This window comes from Leptodactylus fuscus, chromosome 6, assembly GCF_031893055.1.
Source record: "Leptodactylus fuscus isolate aLepFus1 chromosome 6, aLepFus1.hap2, whole genome shotgun sequence".
NCBI classification, from domain to species: Eukaryota; Metazoa; Chordata; class Amphibia; order Anura; family Leptodactylidae; genus Leptodactylus; species Leptodactylus fuscus.
This window is the reverse complement of record NC_134270.1, coordinates 141,905,052-141,927,749: the sequence shown is the minus strand read 5'-3', so window position 1 is coordinate 141,927,749 and position 22,698 is coordinate 141,905,052. Positions and strand designations below refer to the sequence as shown.

Sequence of the window (22,698 nt, the reverse complement as noted above, 5' to 3'; positions counted from 1 at the left end):
CATCCTAAATATATTATGTATGGTGCCAGAGACAACTTAAAGGGCATGGTGAGATCTACGTTATGTCTGGATACATCACACAACGTTTAGTTCATAACAGCCATGTCAAGAAATGACAACCTCATTGTAGTGTATTGACAAGACCAATGATGTAACTTGAGGGGGTGCAGAGGGTGCAGTCACACCGGGGCCCAGGAACCTTAGGGGGCCCATAAGCATTGGCATCACTATTGAGATTGCAGCTTCCATCTTCTAGAGATGTAGAAGATTCACATGACTAATACCTTCATCTCATGAATGACAAGGTAAGTAAATTCAGTGTAGCTTACAATACTAAAATAAACCTCTGATCATTTCAGGCTTAGGAGTCCAGTGGGTGGGCCTACTCATTGACTAAGAGGTACAAAGCCTTTAAGAGGGAGGCCTGCATGACAGGGCAGGCCATGAGAAGACACTTGGGGAGTAAGGGGTTAAGTTGGCCATGACAGGGTAAGGTGAGGAGGACTAATGGTAAGGGGTGGGACCTGGAGGGCATATTTAAGGTAAGAGTGGGAAAATGAATGGGTTTGAAAACTGACTGCCGATTTCCGTCTTCTGTCCAGTTTCTCAGGCAGAAGACGGAAACCTGCAAAGCGGAGTCCAGGCGCAGGTAGAACTATTTACATGCCTGTCATATAAGACCAGGGCAATGCCAATTCACTTCATCCACCTCATCAAGGTATCGACAGAAGTGGTGCATGGGGGTGGGTGGGGGGACAGGGTAAAAGAGGAGAGGGTGGGGAAGAATGAGGCACAACAGGGTGGTAATCGGGAAAGACAAGAAGGAGAGGGGAATAACATCTTCTTCGCAGCAGAGTCAAACACTAAATCTACAAACATAAACAGAGGTAAATGGACCATATGCCAAGGAGAAAAAAGACAAGAGGATGGAGAGGGAAAAGGAGAGGTAAGAGGACACAGAGGTGAAGGCAGACTGGACCTCAGCAGAGTAGTAACAGTGGTTTCATAGGAGCCACGTTTGTTGGTGGGCTCTATCGTTTTGCTTCAGTTCCGCCAGCAAATTATCCATGATTTTTATTTATAAGACCTCCTGAAGCCAAGACAACAGAGAGGTGAGGATTTAGGGATTTCCACAATCTAAGGACGATGGATCTTATATAGGAAGCCTAAAAGCCTACGGGTATGCTTATGAAACTTACACGAGAAGATAGAAAGAAGTAGAGGAGCAGGGTCATCCTCCAAGGTGATGTCAGAGACTATCTCAATAATGCAACGGACGTCAGACCAAAAGGGACATAAAAGTGTGCGTCCCCACCAGACGTGCACTATTGTACCCTGGGCAGTGTTAGATCTCCAGCATCAGTCCGATGTGGAGGGGAAGATCTCATGAAGGACAGAGGGGACTCTGCACCAACGACAGAGGATTTTATAGTTCGTTTGGAAAATTTGTGGCATGCCCAGAAAGCTGAAGACCACATATCCAGCGTGAAGGACCCCAGTTCCCTATTCCACCTACCCGTGTATGCTGGAAGACTGTCGGTGGAATCCTCCATCAGCATGCCATACACAAGCGAAATACTATGAGCTGGGGCATTAGGTAATAGACACAAGCATTCAAAAGGTTCTCTGAAGATTATGGGATGTCTTGAGAGAACAATAAATATGGGAAAGCTGGACATATTGCCAGTGAGAGGCAATGCATTATACTTTTTGCTTAAGTTATGCATATGAGGGCTTGTTTTTTCAGGACAAATTGTATTTTCTAAAGGCCTTTGGAATTCCACATATAATATATTAAGAAACTGAAAAAAATTAAGAATGTGGAGAAACTGGAAAAAATCCAAAACTATTTCCTTTGCTTGACTTTTGTACGTTTCCATTTATAGAATTATGTAGGAGTTCTTTTTTTGAGGGACACACTGCCGTTATATGTACTGCTAGCAGAAAAAGGAACCCATTGAAGTCAATGGGCGGCTTTTTTTCAGCGCTGAATCTGAAGCGGATTCCACACCAAATTCATCGTCATTTTCCACCATGTGAATGCACCTTTACAACCTACTCTCAGTTTTGACTTTAAAACTATAACAATAAAACCTGACCATGTGTCTTTACCCCTATGCTGGGTTTACACAGTGCTATTTGAATTAGGAACTGAATTTTTTTTACTCTGTACTTCAGCTGAGCCATGACCACAAGGCTAGGGTTGCACAGTGACTTTGGCCACAACTCCCTTTGTCAGTGAATACATTGAGCCCCTGCAGGAGCTGTGACTACGATTTCTTTCCGTATATAAAAGAACAAAAATTCCGGCACTCATTATTGAACTTAGAGAACTCCTCCATGGTTGCAATGCAACTCCATAAATTGCATAACATAAGTGAAGGAGTCGCAATGTGACCTGGAAATTTTTTGGGAATTGTGGCCAAAGGCAACATATAGCCATAGCATAAAACTGAAAACCTCTTATTTATTAGCACTATTCTGAAGAGAAAAAAGCACCGTGTGAACGCAGCCTACGTAACAAACGTTGGGTGCTATCAGATTTTCTCGATGTTGATAGCTCTAGTAATAGATATAATCGGTAATTTCTCATATGAGTCATAACGGGTATTCTGTTATGTACCATGGTATATAAAGGCTTACGGCTTAAGCATCTAAGATATACTGTGCTGGGACCAAGACCAGGACATGGTGAGGATTACACATACTTTACTATTAATCTTGTGCCTGGTGACGCACACGCAATACCTGTTGGTCAGACGCACATTTGGCTGGCGGCTATTTATGGCAGCGCCATGATAAACATGTACGCTTTGGTTGGCTAGGTGTGCATGTTTATTTCAATGGGAAAAGGGTAAGATAGGATCCAAAATACTGAACCCCTCACCCTGACATCTGTTGTAGGGGGATAGGTGGCTGGTTATCATATATATGTGAAATCATAAGAATGTGAATACTCATTAGACTGGTTTAACCAAAAATAGTGGGATTTGCCAACAAATATATAATATGGTGACATGTACTTGAGTCTATATATACTAGATATACTAACCAGAGCGCAATTTGTAGATGTTTATAGTGTACCTAAATTTGTGACAGCATTTATTAATAAATTGTGTTATATGCTTTATTAATAAATTTTGGTGGCTTCTCATGAATTCCTGCACTGACCCATCCCTTCTGTCCACTTCTGTCCCTTCTTTATTCTAGTCTGCTTGAATCTGCTATCTGCTCACCCTGTAGCAGCCATGTACGGCTCTAGTAATGCAGGGAAGCTGAGACTGGAGGACAGATGCTTCAAACAGTAGGACTCTGATATTATAAAACATGGGACAATGTCATATGAAAGATGATATTCTTCATATTGTTCTGGTGTCATGTGAAAGATGATATTCTCAGCTTCCATGTGACACAAAGATGTTGTTCTCCCTTTCTTATCTCCAGAGATATCTGTGTTTTCAACTGGTGATATGTTTGTACATAATACAGGGAGAACTGCAATCCTTGTGTCATATGAAAACTCCAAGGATATAACTGTTAGAATTGCTTGGCATTGTGCACCTTGTATTCTCAGCAAAAAACAGTGTATAGGATAAAATGTAACTCCCAATTTTTCTAACTTCCTTTTAATAGAAAACAGGCTGTAAAGTTCCCATCAGCAATAATCTAACTAAGCATCACCAGGGAGATTCTGTCCATACACAGATATAGATACGACCATCAATGCAAAAACGTTCTATGGTCTGCGACTTGTCGGAAACCCAGCTATGATTTCCATGTTGTGAACCAGTTATGAGACAATACATGTACAAGAAGGTAACCTGGCCACATGCCTGGCTTTCTGGCAAGTCCAAGACCATAGAGGGCTCCTGCATTCATGGCTGTACCTACTGGTAACCGTTCAAGACAAAAGACTGACAACACTAGGGGCTCGTTCACACGGAGTAAACACACCGCGCAATGTGGCGCGTGTACGGCGCGTGTACGCCGCGTTTTTTTACGGTGCGCGATTACGTCGCGTTAATGCCGCGTAAACGCGCACCGTTAAAAAAATGCGGCGTACACGCACCGTAAACGTGCCACATTGCGCGGCGCGTTTACTCCGTGTGAATGAGCCCTAAGATGGTTAGAGAAAATCCTTAAAACTAAACACATTTTTTTATTTATATTTATTATTTAAATTTTTTTTTTAGATTTGCAAAAATGTTTAAAGTTTGCTACAAACCAGGCTTAGATATGATTTTCTATGTTTCTTTTTGCCATCACAGATGCTTCCACTGTTACTTTGTGCTCTGTATCTGGGGGTACGTCCAGCAGAAGCTGCTCCCGAGGCAGATGAAATCATTGCCCTCCCTGGTATAAATTACCAACCCTCATTCCGACAGTTTTCTGGATTCCTCAATGGATCAGGTGGAAAACATCTCCATTACTGGTGAGTTGTCCATGACCAATACCCCACCAGCCCTGTCCTCTCTGTGTATCTTCACCATCTTTCTCTTTGCAGGTTTGTGCAGTGTCAGGGTGACCCCAGGTCTTGTCCTTTGGTCTTATGGCTGAATGGAGGTCCTGGCTGCAGCAGCCTCGCTGGTCTATTAACTGAACATGGTCCCTTCCTGGTGGGTCTAATAGATCATTGTAGAATATCATGTATTGGTGAATTTTCATCCTGAGAATATCAATATATCATGTTCTTATTTATCTTTATAATAGATTCAACCAGATGGCAGCACCCTGGAGACCAACCAATATTCCTGGAATAAGGTGATACGTCTTGTGGTCTGTTTTGTGATCCATTCAGTTGAATCTTGAGTCCATCTCTTGGATGTCAGCAGTATACCATGTGAATAGAGTCTGACCTGTACAAACAAGCAGGAACATACATACCTTAGCTCAGATATACAGTAGTAGAAGTTGATAGATTTGAGTCACCTGAATCAGACAGTGTTTTTCCCTTGTGAATCACTGCCTCAATCGACAAGATATCTCAGTTCTTGTCAATATGCAAATGAAATCTTTGGAGTAACAAGAGCTTGGTCCAAAGATGTAAGTGCAATCCCCTAGTTGGTCTATAGAGCTCATTTGCATATTGACATTTGATATTTTGACAACAGAGGCAGTGATTTACAAAGGGAAAATACCATATGATTCAGGTGACCCTAACCTACCTATGTGCAGGCCTGGGTTGATACTCTCGGTACCGGTGATCCAGTGACAGACTCCCCTAAGGCAGCAATGCTACACACTGAGCCACCTTGCTACAAACATATTGTTCTTCTATATTTTTATCTTTTATGTTTTAGATTGCAAATGTCTTATATCTGGAATCCCCTGCTGGAGCTGGATTTTCCTATTCTGATGACAAGGAATATATAACAGGTGACGCCGAGGTAAGAGCTCATGCCAGCACATGCAATACAGTATATTTTAATAGGTATAACAGGACCTCTGCTGACCCTGCTCCAGTCTACACAACAAAGCTGACAAGTGAGCTGCACAAAATAAACTGTAAATCTATTTTGAGTGTTAAACACTGTTAAAATAAAAAAAGTCACATAATACTGTCACTAGCACTCAAAACAGACTGAGTCTTCGTATTCTGCAGCTCACTAGTTGGCTTTGTTGTACAGATTGGGGCAAGATCAGCAGAGGACAAATGATTTTAATGACATTTCAGCTGTATTGTTTGAGGCCTAGAGATGGTAAGGTAGTAGCAGTATATACAGTATATCTGCCATTCCTGGTCACTGGAGGAAGGGGCTGTTCTCTATCACTACATGGAGACCTAAATAGTCAATGACATTTTTCTGCTCTAAAGTGCGCTCACACTACTGCACTGCCTACACAGACAATACAGTATATAGGATGTGTGACTACCTGACATTTCTTCCTTTCTTTTTCCCAGATTGCTAAGGCCAACTACATGGCACTGAAGGATTTTTTCCGCCTGTTTCCAGAGTTCACTAAAAATGATTTTTACATAACAGGGGAAAGTTATGGCGGCTTTTATGTCCCTGCTCTGGCTGTGGAAGTGTCGAAGGATAGCAGTATAAACCTGAAGGTAAGACGACATCTTATATCTACTTAAAGCAACTCTCTGGTTCACGATAACAATTTACAACATCTAGACAATGCCTAGATAAAATACCTGGGGATCTCCTTTTAGCTATGTCTAGTGCAGGGCCACCACTTTATAGTAGCCTCTACATTTTTGTAAAATTCCCACCAGCATCTTGGCCTACTCTATAGCCATTGTGTTCTAGTAGTCTGAGATGCCCTTCCCCTGTTCTTGGATAGTCCAGCAGACAGTGTAAATGTTGGTTGTTGTCCCTAAGGCTAAGACCTTGTAGATCAGGTCCACTGCAGGATTTCCACAAGCCAGAGTCCTAACTTGAAACTCCTGGGACCAGTCCCCAATCTATAATGGGACCCCCACTTACCATGTACTATGTATAATACTGATTCCTTCCTATGTTGTAGAGAGGTTTTTGGGGAATGATACTCTGCACCACAGTTTTTTCCTGCAGCCTGTGGAAGGTATTTCTGTAAGCCATTAGTGACCGGTGGATTGACTTTCTACATTATCTAGTGGGCCTCATTTTGCTGAAGTTGACTTTCTACGTCCACTGTGTAGAAAGGCGGAATAACGTGGGATGTCTCATATGCTCAGATGCGGGTGCAATGTTGTGTACTCACAGCCGCACACTTCCTCCTTTTTAGATGTCGTGTATGGGGATTTCGAAGAAGGGAATTTTTTTTCTATTCCCTCCCTAGAGGGCAGCAAACAGAGGCACTGTTCTCCTAATTACATCCCGGAGAACAGATTTGCTTATTTTATTCCCATAATCCCTAGCAGAGCAGAAATGACTTGTAAGTCTCCGTACTGCCTATGTAGGCACACACTCTCCCTAATGTGTACGATTATCCCCTGATCCTGGTCTATAGTCTCTCACTCTGCCAAACTAGTATCCCTACGCTATGCTGAGGAGATCCAACAGATCAAAACAGCGCTGTCCATAGCTGGGAATCTGTTCCTTTTGGAATAGAAATACTAGCTTGGCAATAATCCCCGCATTATGTTATTAGGCTCACTAAACGAGTCATGCATGATGTTAAGGGGGCTGCCCCTAGAGGGCAGCAAACAGAGGCACTGTTCTTCTAATAACATTCTAGAGAACAGATTTGCATAATTTTTCTCCCAGTAAAAGTTAATCATTTAGATAAATTTACCCCATCATATTGTTATTAAACCCTACCACTTGTCCTGCAAAAACATGCTCTCATACCATTGCGTTGACAGAAAAATAAAATAGTTATAGGGCTAGGTATGTGACAACAGAAAAAATGCAAAAATTGCTCGTTCATCAAGGTCTAAAACAGGCCAGTCACTATGATAGTGGTCAGGGAAAGCCTGGTTCTCCAGCTGCTATTATATATTGCTAAAGGGAAGAGGCCGGAACATATTGCCGGGCCCCCTTCCAATAGATGCCAGGCCAGGGGAGATGACTAAAAATAATAAATACTTATACTCACCTCTCCTGGGCTCATCATCCTTTCCAACACTCTTCCATCATGTGACTGAGGCCTGTGATTAAGCCCCAGTGGACATATGGAGAGGTGTAATGACGTCAGTGCACCGTACATGACCGCTGAGGACCAATCACAGGCCTCAGCAGTGTCGTATGAAGAGGGCCAAAGATGCTGAAGACAGCCGGAAGGCGCAAGGATGCCTAGAGAGGTTAGGCAAGGTGAGTATGAGTGTTTGTTATTTTTAATCACCTTTCCTGGGCCTACGATTATTATGATCTGGGGTCTGAGGAGACACCAGAGTATAATAATAGCACCGAAGCGGAGGGGGGCTGTTAGGAGCATATGATACAATGTGGGGTCACTTGGGAGCATATAATACTGGGTGGTCACTGGGGAGCATACAATACTGGGTGAGGGCCATTTTGGAGTGTATAATGCTAGGCGGGGGCCACTGTGGAGGATATAATTCTGTGTTGGGGCCAATGCGAGGCGCATATAACACTGCGTGGTGACCACTGTGGGGAGCATATTATACTGTGTGGGGGCCACTGTGGGGAGCATATTATACTGTGTGGGGGCCACTGTAGGGAGCATATTATACTATATGGGCAGTATATTACATTGTGTGTGGAGCCACTGTGAGGAGCATATAATACTTTGTGGGGCCCACAAAACTTTAGTTATGGCATTACTGGTGACTAAAAGGTTAAATTTCTTCCACTGCACTGCCATTGTATATTGCAGCAGGTTATCCACCACTGATTCTGCAGCTGCATACCAGTTGTGAAACTGCGCCATATGTCCCAGGGCATAAACTCACTTATAGACAGCGCAATAAAAAATGAGAGAAAAATAAAATGCACTAATTAAGGACAGGTGCTATAGTGGTTGGGGATTGCAAATGTCGGGATTAAGGATCAGACAGTGTATTCAGAGAAGTAGGGTGAGATAGCTTTAGTCTGAATAACCATTCAGCTGAGAGTTATCTCATGTACGTCCAGCCAAACAGATCCTGAGGGATAAGAAGAGGTGACGTTATATTGTAACAGATAATACGAGCGCTATATTTTTTCTTACAATTTTAGGGCCTTGCTATAGGAAATGGGATTACCGATTATACATTGAACACCTATTCCTCTGTATATTTTGCATATTACCATGGTCTGCTGGATATAAGGTAAGTAAAAAGTAGGCACCCGTTAAGTGTAGAGTATATATGTCTTGTGTTTTCACCAATCTGTGGAATATACAGCTCATTTTCTCCTCTATTTATTTCTCTTAATTGTGTAGCGCCAACATTGTCCCATATAGGATTCACAAGTTCCCTGTTAGTATGTCTTGGCAGTGTGGGAGCCACACAAGCACAGGGAGAACATACAAACTCCATTTAGATCTTGACCTTGGTCAAATTCGAGCCTAGGACACCAGCTATGCAAGGCCACAGTGACAACCACCCAACCACCAGCACCCTGCCCACGTATTCTCCCTTTCAGTACACCTCACATCAAACACACAAGATCTGTACAAGTTTTATACAAAATTTCCATGTTTCTTTATTATAGATTAGAAATGATTGAACCAATTTGTACTGAATTGGGTTTGTTAAAACTTTTTCCAAATATTTCCAGTTTCGATTGAACTCTTCAAACCTGAGTATAATAAGCAAAGTCCCAGAGGAGGTGCAGAAACATAACAAACACTGACACTCACCTTCTCTTATAGTGTTTGTCTCTCTCGGTCCTCTACAGTTGGCTTCTAGCTTCCTGAGCCATTGTAGGCTCCAAGGAATCACTAAGACCTGTGATTACGACATGATGTTTCTGCGCCCACGTAGATGCTAAGTCCAATCCCAGGCCTCAGTGGTCCCCTGGGACCCATAACATCACCCAAGAGATTGGAAGAGGCCAGAAGATGGCCAAAGAGGGCTGTGATGGAGAGTCGGACACTGCAAAAGAGCCCAGGAGAGGTGAGGGAAAGTGAGCATCAGTTCTTTGTTTCTGCCACTTCCTTCGGCCTCTGCTTATTATGCTCTGGGGTCTTATTAGACATAAGAATATAATAACAGCACTTCCAGGTTGGTCCAAACAACTGGTAAAAAAAAATCTCAAGCTTTGCGAGAGGCCCCATATTTTTCTCTAGCAGAAATGCTTCTGAGTTACACTATGGGCACCTTCACACGACAGTATTATGGTCAGTATTCTGCAGTTGTATTTGTAAGCCAACCTTCTTTCCTCCAGACGTAGAGGATGCCCATTGTCATGGTTAGAGACAAGTAAACAGATCACTATAAATCTTTCTATACTGTCCGTTCCTATATATGTTTACTGTAATGAGATTGCCTTGTATCTATTTTGTAAATTGAATAACTCCAAGTTTGACAACTGGGCTTTTACTTCTATCCCCCCATTCTCATAATGATCTAGGTCGTCCTCCTCTGCACCTGGTCTAGTTCACATTCTGCATGGCCTTCTTATACACAGGTACCCCTGGCCTAAGTGTACAAGCTTACATTAATCCACATTAAATTTCTTCCTGTCTCTCCTGTTGCTCCTGATATAGTACGTGGTCATGTCTGGAGTCTGTTTGCTGTGATGACAAAAACTGTGATTTCATGGCTAGCGACAAAACAGATTGTGAAGATGCAGTAAGTATTGTGGTCAATCAATCTATCATGGCAAGTCTTAGTTATGTGAACTCCAGCACACGGTGGCACAGGGTGTCGTCAGCCAGGAAGGAGGGGTGCCCCAGTCATGGTTACGGAGACAGCCCTCTACCAGTTACCCTTCCTTAAATTCATATATACTGTATCCATGTCTTTAAGGCTCCAACACATTAGAATAAGTTGAGGCCCTGACTCTATGTGCAAGGAGCCTTAGTAGACACACTGCAAGGCTGATTGTCACACAATTATATCATTGCACTGTCTACATCAGTGTTTCTCAACCTACTCAAGGCAAGATCCCACCTTGTGTACCCCCAATGGACATTATGGTGTTCATCTGCCAACATTAACAGTGCAAAAATACATAAAGCGACAGAAAGTGGATTTCAGCAAAGGATTTCATAAAATAGAGCCAAAATTTGAAAATTTATTCCAAAATGTATTAGTGACACAAAAGCTGCCAGAAAATCAAGTTATTCCAAAGGTTAGGTATACTGTAAAGTAAAATGTATGATCATTCCGTCCATGGATCTTCACTGTTAGACATGATGCTGTTTCTCATTCTCCTTCTAGATTTACCGAGTCTACAGACAACTACACGGTATCAGACTGAATGTGTATAATATTTATCAGCCATGTGAGGAGGGAGAACCCGGAGAAATCAGGTATATTGATCTTCATATAACAATGTACAACTCTGCCTTGCAATACGTAAAGAGGACTTATCACCACCTCCCCCCTCCAGTACTTAGCATCTGTTAATAGGCATCGCTCCAATGTTTCCAGAGCAGTTGGATTTTTCCACCATTCCCTAGCATAGTATTGCTATTTAGGTTCTGTACTGTCAGGTGGGCGGTGTTAGAGAGATTGCTCTCACCATCCAACTCTGACAGTGCCAGAAACCGGGGGCGGAGCCTATTAAATGATGTAAAGAACTGGAGCGGGTCACGATGTTAAACATTCTCTTTAAAAGGAAAACCAGTTAAAATAATACTTTCTTGCCTCAGAAGTTACTTAAAGAAATATTAACTATGACGCCATCCATGTCCCCTCTCCTTCTCTCTACATAGGATGTAAGACAACCAGCTGTAGCAGGAGTAGCCCTGTTGTTCTCTGTCTGCAGTAGGATAGATTGTTAAGCTCCGCCCACTTGTCTTTGCCAAACGCCTTTAATAAGTTATCAGCCAAAGATGGAGCAGATGAACAAGAAATTAACACCTTGTTCTCTGCAGGATTTCTACAAGATTGTGTCAGGATTATGTAGAGAATGTTGCAAATGGACAAATAGTGAAGGCGACTATATCCTGCTTACTATGTGAGCACAATCCGCTCTGGGTATCACCGGATTCAAGACCAAATTAATGCAGTTGGTATATGAGCCTACTCAGATAAACACACAATATCAACATACCGATAGAGGATTATGTGACCAATATGGATTCTAATCTATAATGACAGATGGGTGAGGTTTAAATAGATTGTAGGTGTGGTTATACACTCCATAGACAAAGAGAATGTGTGATTAATATAAGTAACAGGATTGATGACAAAGTTGTCATATAAGTTTTGGCATATAAGTATTGGCACAGATAAGAAGTTTCATCCCATTATAGAAGATAACCCGTTTTCTGCAAAGGAAGGGGGTGAGCTCTTGGTAGTGCTCGAAAAAGGTATGTAGGATGTAGAACAGGCACAAGCTGATATCTTCCACAACTTTTATCAATCATTCTTCTGTATATTTGTCACATATTATCAGTAGAGATGAGCGAGTAGTATTCTACTACGGTATTCGAAATATTCGGACTCGATCGAATACTACTAGCTATTCGCAGTAAAGATTGGATTCAGAAGCAGCGTTGATTGGCCAAATGCTATACACTGTATAGCATTTGGCAAATCAACGCTGGTTCTGCAGCAGGCTTGTCCTTGCTAGTCAGGAGAGCTGGCAGCTTGCTGTGACAAGGGAGCTGACTTTTTCTCATAGGAATGCATTGACCAGCTTTGATTGGCCAGTGTACAGCATTCGGCCAATCAACGCTGGTTCTGTCGGAGGCTCGTCTGTGAGGAGGCGGAGTCTAAGATCGGACCACAGCAGTCTCCATTGTGTAAAAGCTTTTCTCAACAGCTAATTTATAGAGAATGGAGCAGGAAGCGGACAGTGCTGTTCTCTGTGTAGTGGCCAGACCAAGTACTGCAGATTAGCTCATATTCATTTGAATAGGACCTAAGCTGCAGGAACTCAGTTCAGCCACTACACAGAGAACAGCACTGGCCACTTCTTGCTCTATTCTCTATACATCAGCTGTTGATATTTTATTCGATATTTTACTGTGCAAACCTTCTGTATGATCATTTCTGTATTAAAGAGAATAGGTGTAACATCTCTGCCTGTTCGGGTCACTGCACCACCCTCTGCTCTCATGTGGCGGTGCAGGAGGCGGGTGCAGTTTGGTTCTTGGCTTAAAGTTTTTGGTCGCACTGTGTGAACACGGCTCTAGTTCTGTGATTGTATTTGCACCACACCCATCTTCTGCCCTTGTTTGCCTCTGTTCGTGAAGTGGTTAATTTGTGTGATTGACAGCCTGCCTTCCTGCCAACTCCATGGGTGGGTTCTTCCTCCCTATTTAGTCTTGGCTCTCATTCACACCAGTGCTTGCTATTGCCTTGTGCATACTTGCTCCTTACTGTCCCTATTTTTGATTGCATTCTTATCCTTGACCTTTGGCTTTCCTCACTGACTATTCTTTTGGACTCCGGTTTGGCACTGCATCGCTCGACTGTTACTGACCCTTGGCTAGCTGACCTCTCTTTGTTGTTGTCCGTCTTGTCTGCGTTTTGTGTCTCACCTATACAGGTAGGGAACGTCTTCGTGGTTGCCGCCTATTACGTAGGATAGGGTCTGGCAATAGGAAGGGACAGTTGGGGGCTTCAGCTTAGGGCTCACTGTCTGTTGTGTCCCGTCCCAGGGTTCAAACAGTTACTGGGGAATTGCTGTCCTAGCAATTCCCTAACAATAGGGCACAATATTGATCCCTCTGGTAGCACCTACTAGTAATAGTGACCCAGTTTGGGTATGTGAATGATAAGTTCCATTTTTTTTCTTTCTGCAGGGACTATGGGGACCATATTAAAGCCTATCTCCCTGGTGTAATGTCTCCTCAAATTCATTCTGAATTCAGTAAGGTAAGTATATGCAGGTACAATACCAAGTACTCAGTAGCAGATAGATGATAGTGGGTGACCAGGAACCATTGCACCTGCTCAGGGCTTTCTGACATATATTCGGTATTTTCAGTAGATGTTTGGATTGTTTTTCTAAATGTTCTTTGACGTTTAACAGAAACTGAAGGAAATGTCTCGATTAAACAAGACAATATCATTGGGTATGCCGTGTGTGAATGATACAGACGTCACTACTTACCTGAACACCCCCGAGGTGCGGTCAGCACTACACATCCCGAATGGCCTGCCCCCATGGCAGATGTGCAAGTAATTCTTTTATGTCTTTTTACCTATTTTATGTTGAAATATTTACAGTCAGTTTACAGGTAGCTTACCATTCATATGAAACAAGGGTCTTGCAGTTAGCATGTGCTTTTAGTGAACTGATTGTCCAAATAATGCAATTAAATGTCTTTCCTGTAGTCTTGGGTTCTTTTTGGCTACTACAGACCCATTTATGTTGCAATCTACTGCTCTGATCCAGGTGCTGCCCAAACTCATGCTGTCCACCGATTAAGCTAATGCCCCACTGGGCGGAAACGCAGCGTCTTTTGGCATTGTGGAAACGCAGCGGGAAAAAAAAAATGCTGCGTTTTACAGTACCAGCATAGTGAATGCAATTTTGTCTAATCCTAGCCCCACACTGTGGAAAAAACCACTGCAAAAAAGCTGTTTTTGAAAAACGTTTGTGTTTTTGAAAAACGCAGCATGTCAATTATAGTTGTGGAAACGCTGAGTTATTCCCTCCATAGATTTCTATGGAGAATGTGAAAACCACAGCTAAAACGCAACATGATAAATGTGTTGCGGAAACTCTTCAGAAACGCCACAGAAAAGCATCAAAATCCGCAGACAAAAACTCACTGTTTTGCTGGGTTGAGGTAACGACCCCACGGGCTGGAACCGCCATGCTAAAGCGCTGTGGGAACAACCGCGGCGTGAACACATTGCACTTCTTCCCTCAGCGCACCCTCACAGGTTCGTAGAGTTCCACATAGAGTCCCCCCTTGTCTATGCGGAACTGTAAGCTTTCCGTAAATTAATGGATCTACATTGAACTCTATATAGTTTCTAAAAGAGGGTAACATTTTTCTAGTATTTGCATTTTTTTTCCACTCAATGGTACATTTCCTACATATTGTGGTTGTCGTCATCACATTTTACAGACACTGTTCTATTCTATAGACTGATATTACTGTTCATGAAGACAGAAATCAGTTTGCTACCCCTGTGCATATGATACATCACCTTCTGTTGTTTCATAGTTACTATATTTTAAAGAACTTTCAGAGAGAGATGCAAGATTCACGTGAGCAATACCGTCATCTTCTAAGTGAGAAGGTAAGTCTTACGATAAGAAGAACATACCACTTCTAAGGTAGGTTATGGAGCTTCTATTAAGCTGAGTTTTGTCTGTGAGGCTGCAGTTCAGATTTCATTCTCTAGTGAATGTCGGCGACAGCTTTAGGGCCCCTTCACACTACAGATACGCTGACTGATTCTGAACGTTAAAACACGTTCAGAATCAGCGCGTATAAAGCAGATCCCATTCATTTCAATGGGAGCCGGCATACGAGCGCTCCCCATTGAAATGAATGGGCTGCTTTTTTCTCTACGAGTGCTCCCATTGAAGTGAATGGGAAGCGCTCGCGTGTACGGCTAGGACTGAGCAGAGCTAGCCATACACGCGAGCGCTTCCCATTCACTTCAATGGGAGCACTCGTAGAGAAAAAAGCAGCCCTTACTAAAATTTATTTTAAACAATATCTAAATCAGCAGGGATAATTCCCATCTCCTGACTGCAGAACATCACTATGACTGTTGTTGACTAACCAGTGGCTTTAGCTCAGTTTTCACACTCTTCTAGCTGAGGAAAGAGACGACTCATTCCACTACTTCCTCCTTTTACACAGAGGAAGAGACTAATTCTGTCTCCATCCCCCCTAACTCAGAGTTTCTAAGCCAGGGATGTACCGTCAGCTCAGTTCTCAACTCCAAATATAGTATCAATAAGTAGTATCAATGTTGTATTGACACCATCAGAGACAGTCTCACCCTACCCAACTGCTCGGTGCTGTTCATCTTTAACCCGTTTCTCCACAAAAAAAAAGCTCTCCACCCTAATCTCTAAATCCCACCTCACCTCCTGTGCGCTTGACTCGATCAGGTCACATCTCATCCCCAAACTCATGTAAGTAACCAATGGATCCTTCCCTTCTGCTTTCAAACATGCCACAGTCACACCTATACTTAAGAAACCATTCCTCGACCCATCCTATCTGGCCAACTATCGACCCATCTCACTGGTCCCGTACGCCTCAAAACTGCTTGAGCAACATGTCCACTCCGAACTATCCTCCTATCTCTCGTCCAACCTGCTCTATGACAGACTTCAGACAGGTTTCAGACCCCGTCACTCCACAGAAACTTCCCTAACCAAAGTCATCAATGACCTTCTATGACCTACTTTGTCCTCCTCCTCGACCTCTCCTCTGCCTTTGACACAGTTGACCACTCCTTCTTGTTAGAAACTCTCATCCCTTGGTATCTCAGACCTGGACCTTTCTTGGATCTCCTCATACCTCACCTTCCGCACATTCAGCGTCTCCCACCTCCTCACCACACCCTCTTTCTGTAGGTGTCCCCCAAGGCTCCAACCACTTTAATATGTTGGTTGGCATTAAGAGCATTTGTAAAAAAAAAAGGGGACTATTTGTGTTCCCCATACAGAGGCATAGAGGTAATTTTGACACTAGTGGAGTGGGCGGCATTATGAGGGGCACATTGTACAATAAAAACAGCTACATGTGGATTATACTGTTGGGGCATGAGGACTTACATGACAATATTGGGCCCTGATATTTAATAACTCTATAGGTGTATACACAGTGTCGGACTGGGGTGTCTAGGGCCCACCAGTGGAATTATTTCTAGGGGCCCACCATCAGGATCCCTGCAAACCAGCGATACCAAGACAGGGCGGTTGAAGGTAATAACATATCAGGAGCCATGCTGCTTTCCCGCCATACGATGTGCAACACTGCACTACCTAAACCTATTGCTACATACTGTATGGAAAGTGAACAGCGCAGCTCCTAGAAATGTTAGAATTACCTATAGCTGCGCTGTCCTGGAACAGCTGATCTGCAGAGGTCCAGGCTGTTGTGTCATCACAGATGTAATATTGATGGTCTATCCCAAGGACAGACCATCAATATTACAAAGATGGATAAACCCTTTAAAGATTTGTCCAGGAATTGGAGCGACCCATGTGCTGGGAGGGAGGTGTAAAATAAAAAATAAAAAGTGCCTTCACCTGTTCCTGTTGCTCCGTTGTCCGCTGCCAGTGTCCATTCAGTCTCGCGCCGGTGCCTCCATGCTGGGAGTCCTGCACCTCATGGGACCACTGAAACCAATTAGGTCTCATTTCTGGAAATCCTGTATCTAACAGACACAGGCGGGGACAATGGAGTGCTGGGGACAAAAGCTCAATGAAAAACACTGTGGAAAAAAATATATTGAGATTCACTGCAATTTTTTCCCACAATGTTTTTTTAGCTGCATCTCGCTGTTGTGCCTAATCCTTAAAGAAGACCTATCACGATCTGGGGCACATGAGGTTTAATACACCGCTAGAAAGCCAAGAGTGCCCTGAATTCAGCGCACTATTGGCTTTCACGTTCTGTGCCGGTACCGTAGATCTTCATCGTCAGAAGGGCGTTATGACAGTCAGTCAGGAACGCCCTTCCTTACGGTAGCGTCTATATCGCTGTACTGTGAGAGGGGTCGTTGCTTACGAGCCAGCGATGACGCTGAGCGCCTATAGCGCTCTCACAGTACAGTGGTATAGGCGCTGCTGTGAGGAAGGGCGTTCCGGACTGACTGTCAGAAACGCCTTTCTGACAGTGAAGAGCTACGGACTGATAGCTCCTCACCGGGGGCACAGAATGGGAAAGCTGAAAGTGCGCTGAAATCATCGCACTGTCAGCTCTCTAGCAGTGTATTAAACCGCACCTGCCCCAGGAGGTGAGAGCTCCTCTTTACCGTCTCAACATACTGCACACCACACTATAAGGATAAGGCCTAACACAGCGTCCCGCAGCAAAAAAACACTGCGGGAAAACCCCCGGCGCCGACACATCAGTTTTTCCTGCAGCGCTTTTTGCAGAACTCCACAGAGGTTTCCGTTTCTGCGCTCGTTTTGTACACGACACAGGACTGGGAGCAGAAAGCTTCATCCACTGTATAGTTGCCTGGCAGATTCACTGCAGCTCAGCTCCCACTGACTTCAATAAGTGCCGAGATGCAGAGAAGGTGCCGGCTGATATAGAGTGGACAGAGCTTTCTGCTTCTGGCCCCGTATTGTGTACAGGACTGGTGCCAGAAGTGGCTCCATACAGCTGATCGGTCTGAGGCCTGGGTGTGGGCCCCCTACAGATCAGGCATTTATAGCCTATCCTGACGATAAACCATAGAAAATTATGCCTGGACAACCCCTTTAATTTTCCCCCAAAATGACCCACACTTTAAAGAGGTTGTCCAGCATAATTTATTTTTTTTTGTTTATAATTAGTCCTGGGAGGTGAAAAACAAAGTACACATAAAAAAAACCCCGCACTCATCTGTTCCCAGTGCTCTGGTCCTGCAGTTCTGCTGGTAGTTACATGCCGGACTGGACCGCACTGGGAGACACTGAGGCAGGCAGACTTCCCCCTGCACACCCCGATCGGCAGTGTGCTTAAAAAAATAGAAAGTGTTTTTAAGGGCTCGTTCACATCTGCGCCCGGGGTCTCTGCCCTGCAGGCATTTTTCAAACCCATTCAAATGAAGTGTGCGTCCGTAAGCTCCTGTGAGCGTTTTGTGCTCACCGCGGCGAAACGTTTCTTTTTTTAACCAGACACAGAGTCGGACATGCAGGACTTTGTGTCTGGTTTAAAAAAAAAACGGTTTTGCCGTAGAGAGCATAAAACAGTCACCGGCGCTCACGGCCGGACTCGAACCGATAGGTTTCCGTCTTCTACATGCAGAAGATGGAAACCTCAGAATGGAGACCAGACGCTGGCGTGAACCTAGCGTTAACTGTGTTTTGCTCAGTAGGGCCTAATCCTTAGTGGCCCCTGCACACAGTATTATCCCCCATAGTGGCCCCTGCACAGTATTATGCCCCATAGTGGCCTCTGTACACAGTATTATGCCCCATAGTGGCCCCTGCACACAGTATTATGCCCCATAGTGGCCCCTGCACACAGTATTATGCCCCATAGTGGCCCCTGCACACAGTATTATACCCCATAGTGGCCCCTGCACACAGTATTATACCCCATAGTGGCCCCTGCACAGTATTATGCCCCATAGTGGCCCCTGCACAGTATTATGCCCCATAGTGGCCTCTGTACACAGTATTATGCCCCATAGTGGCCCCTGCACACAGTATTATACCCCATAGTGGCCCCTGCACAGTATTATGCCCCATAGTGGCCCCTGCACAGTATTATGCCCCATAGTGGCCTCTGTACACAGTATTATGCCCCATAGTGGCCTCTGTACACAGTATTATGCCCCATAGTGGCCCCTGCACAGTATTATGCCCCATAGTGGCCTCTGTACACAGTATTATGCCCCATAGTGGCCTCTGTACACAGTATTATGCCCCATAGTGGCCCCTGCACAGTATTATGCCCCATAGTGGCCTCTGTACACAGTATTATGCCCCATAGTGGCCCCTGCACACAGTATTATGCCCCATAATGGCCCCTGTACACAGTATTATGTCCCTCAGTGGCCTCTGTACACAGTATTATGCCCCATAGTGGCCCCTGCACACAGTATTATGTCCCATAGAGGCCCCTGCACACAGTATTATCCCCCATAGTGGCCCCTGCACACAGTATTATATCCCACAGTGGCCCCTGCACACAGTATTATACCCCACAGTGGCCCCTGCACACAGTATTATGCCCCATAGTGACCCCTGCACACAGTATTATACCCCACAGTGGCCCCTGCACACAGTATTATACCCCATAGTGGTCCCTGCACACAGTATTATGCCCCATAGTGACCCCTGCACACAGTATTATACCCCAGAGTGGCCCCTGCACACAATATTATGTGCCATAGTGACCCCTGCACACTGTATTATTCCCCACAGTGGACTTCCCGAAAAGGGAAGATGTGAACCAGGCCTAATACATATAACATACATTTACACACATACATTCATATACATACACACACACCTATCTACAAATATACAGGACTCACACAGTATATCAGACACTTTACACAAATATACACACATTAAATATACATATTTTACCCAAAAAATGTACTTACATTTGGCTGTGTCCTGTCTGTCCTGTCTGGCTGTGGTGAAAGCTCTGTTTACAGCAGCCGGCAGACTTCCCCCTGCACACTCCGATCTGTGTGGAGGAGGGGCAGCACAGCTCCTGCTAGTGACGGCAGTGTGCAGTGCAGGGAGCAGAGACACACACTCCCAGCGATTGGTACAGGGGCCCATTTTGGCACGGTCAGGATCCCGATCGGGCCCCTGAAGATCCCGATCGGGCCCCTGACAAGTGCATTTAGATAAAATTAATAGTCAGGCTCGGGGGCCCACCGGGGAATCCCCCGGTGCTCCGGCAGGCCAGTCCGACCCTGTGTATACATTATTTTTGTGGTGGGAAGGACATTGGCCTTGTTGCTTGTTCCAATGATCTTTAACCCCTTAGCGACCCTTGACGTAACTGTACGTCATGGGTCGCATGGGGATGTATGGAGCGAGCTCACACGCTGAGCTCGCTCCATACACGGCAGATGCCGGCTGTATAATACAGCCAGGACCTGCCACTAACAGCAGCGGTCGGTGCCCGAGCCGATCGCTGCTGTTAACCCTTTACACACTGCGGTCAAACGTGACCGCAGTGTGTAAACGGCGCCGGCGGCACGGGCGCCGCCATGTTTCGCCGATCGCCGCCCTCCTGAACGTCACAAGAGGGCGGTGATCGGTTGCTATGACAGCCGGAAGCCTATTGAAGGCTTCCAGGCTTGTCTCTGCACTAGATCTATTAGACGATGCCAGAGGCATACTGTAGTATTGCAGTGAATAGTATGAGCGATCAGACTCCCTAGGTTTCAAGGTACCTAAGGGGTCTGATCATAAATGTAACAGAAGTAAAAAAAAAAGTTTTTGAAAGTATTAAAAAAATAAAAAAAATATTAAAAGTTCAAATCACCCCCCTTTCCCTAGATCAGCTATAAAAGTAATTAAAGAACATTAAACATAAACATATTAGGTATCCCTGCGCTCCAAAATGCCTGAACTATTAGAATATTAAAACATTTATCCCGTACTGCGAACGGCGTAGCGGCAAAAAAAATAAAAACAGCCAAAAAGCGTTTTTTTCAACACTTTGCCTCCTATAAAAAATTGAATAAAAAGTGATCAAACCATCGGATCTTTCCCCAAATGGTATCAATAGAAACGTCATCTTGTCCCGCATAAAAAGACACCACAACCAGCTTCATACATGGAAATATGAAAAAGTTACAGGTGTTAGAACATGATGACACAAATTTTTTTTTCTATTTTGCAAAGTTTATCATTTTTTTAAAAGTATCAAAAAATTTCAAATACTATATAAATTTGGTATCACCGCGTTTGTACTGACACGTAGAACACAGGTAACATGTCATTTGTACCAAACAGTGAATGCTGTAAAAATTAAACCCATAAGAAAATGGCGCAAATGCATTTTTTCTCCAATTGCGCCTCATTCTGAATTTTTTTCCAGCTTCCCAGTACATTGCACAGCATATTGAATGGTGCCATTACAAAGTACAATTTGTCCCGCAAACAATAAGCTATCATGTGACTCTGTGAACTGAAAAATGAAAAAGTTATGGCTCTTGAAATGTGAGGAGGGAAAAACGAAAATGCGAAACCGAAAAATGGCCTGGTCCTTAAGGGGTTAAAGACCCCAGGGATGCATCTGGAACAGCCAAAGATCAGCAGTACAGCACACTGAATTGACTGAATGTGTTGGTGTTGTAGGTGCAAAATGTTAGCATTTGGGACCCCACTTTTTAATTTTGCCAAGGGCCCCCTTTGTCTAAACCAGCCCTGCCCATACAGTAAAGGTACGGGCTGTCAGTCACTGATTAGGACCAGCCACTGGACTCCTTAACCCAATACTTAGTGGGACAGGCTAACAAAACAAGGCAAACGTTGCCATTACTGTTAGTGTAGCTCCATTGTTTTTCACAGAACTTCCACTTTCTGGTCTCCTTCCTCTTGTATACCTAGAAAAACCATGCAGATTATAATGACTGTAATAATGTCTGTCCCTGCAGAAGTACCGCATCCTGGTGTATACTGGAGATACAGATATAATGTGCAACTTTCTGGGTATCGAGTGGTATATGAACTCACTTGACCTGGAGGTAAATAAAGTTATGTGATGACGTAAGATATTACAAATTTTCAGAAATATATACAGTATATCTTTTTTTTATATGTATTCACTATATACCAATGGTCTTACTGTATCTAACCATTCCCTGTAGGAAGAGAAATCCTACCATCCCTGGATGTACAATGATGGAAAGCAGTCCTAGATTGCTGGTTATGCCAAACAATATGCCAGCCTTACCCTTTTAACTGTAAAGGTATGAACTTCTCTGACTAGTCTCGACATACTATACACAACAGGACTACATGTAATTTTTTTTGCAATTTTCTTTGGGAAAGATTTATCAAGACTGATGGTTTCCACCAGGAGTGCAGCTATAGGGAGTGCATCGGTAGCCACCAGGGATTGCGTATTATTGATCTGTGGACTAGTTAATGTATTCATGAATCATATTGTAACATTACACTCCCCACCTGCTAAATGATGGCTCTAAATATATGTGATCTAACCGGTTCTCTTTTCACAATCTATTTTTATTAGAAATGTGTCTATTTGGAGCACCAACATCCGATAAATATGACATTATCATCTTTTTCATTCCTACTTTTCTATTCGCAGGGAGCCGGTCACATGGTGCCAACAGACAAACCTTTAGTAGCCTTCCAGATGTTCCAACGATTCATCAATAATGAGCCCTTCTAGAGGTCACGAGCCAGGTCACAGCCACCTCTATCGCCCCCTATGGGTTATGTTACCGCTCACATATATCAGACAGTTTGCTTTTATTCTATATGATGGATAAATGTTATGGATTGCTTTTATGAATTATATCGTATCATATATTAATCACCTGTCGCATAAAATCAATAAATAATT

General features: G+C 43.8%; 1 pseudogene; it reads left to right on the top strand.

The window, feature by feature from the left end:
* The first annotated feature begins 2,666 nt into the window (after positions 1 to 2,666).
* Positions 2,667 to 22,689, top strand: LOC142208738 (lysosomal protective protein-like; annotated as a pseudogene).
* The last annotated feature ends 9 nt before the right edge of the window (positions 22,690 to 22,698 follow it).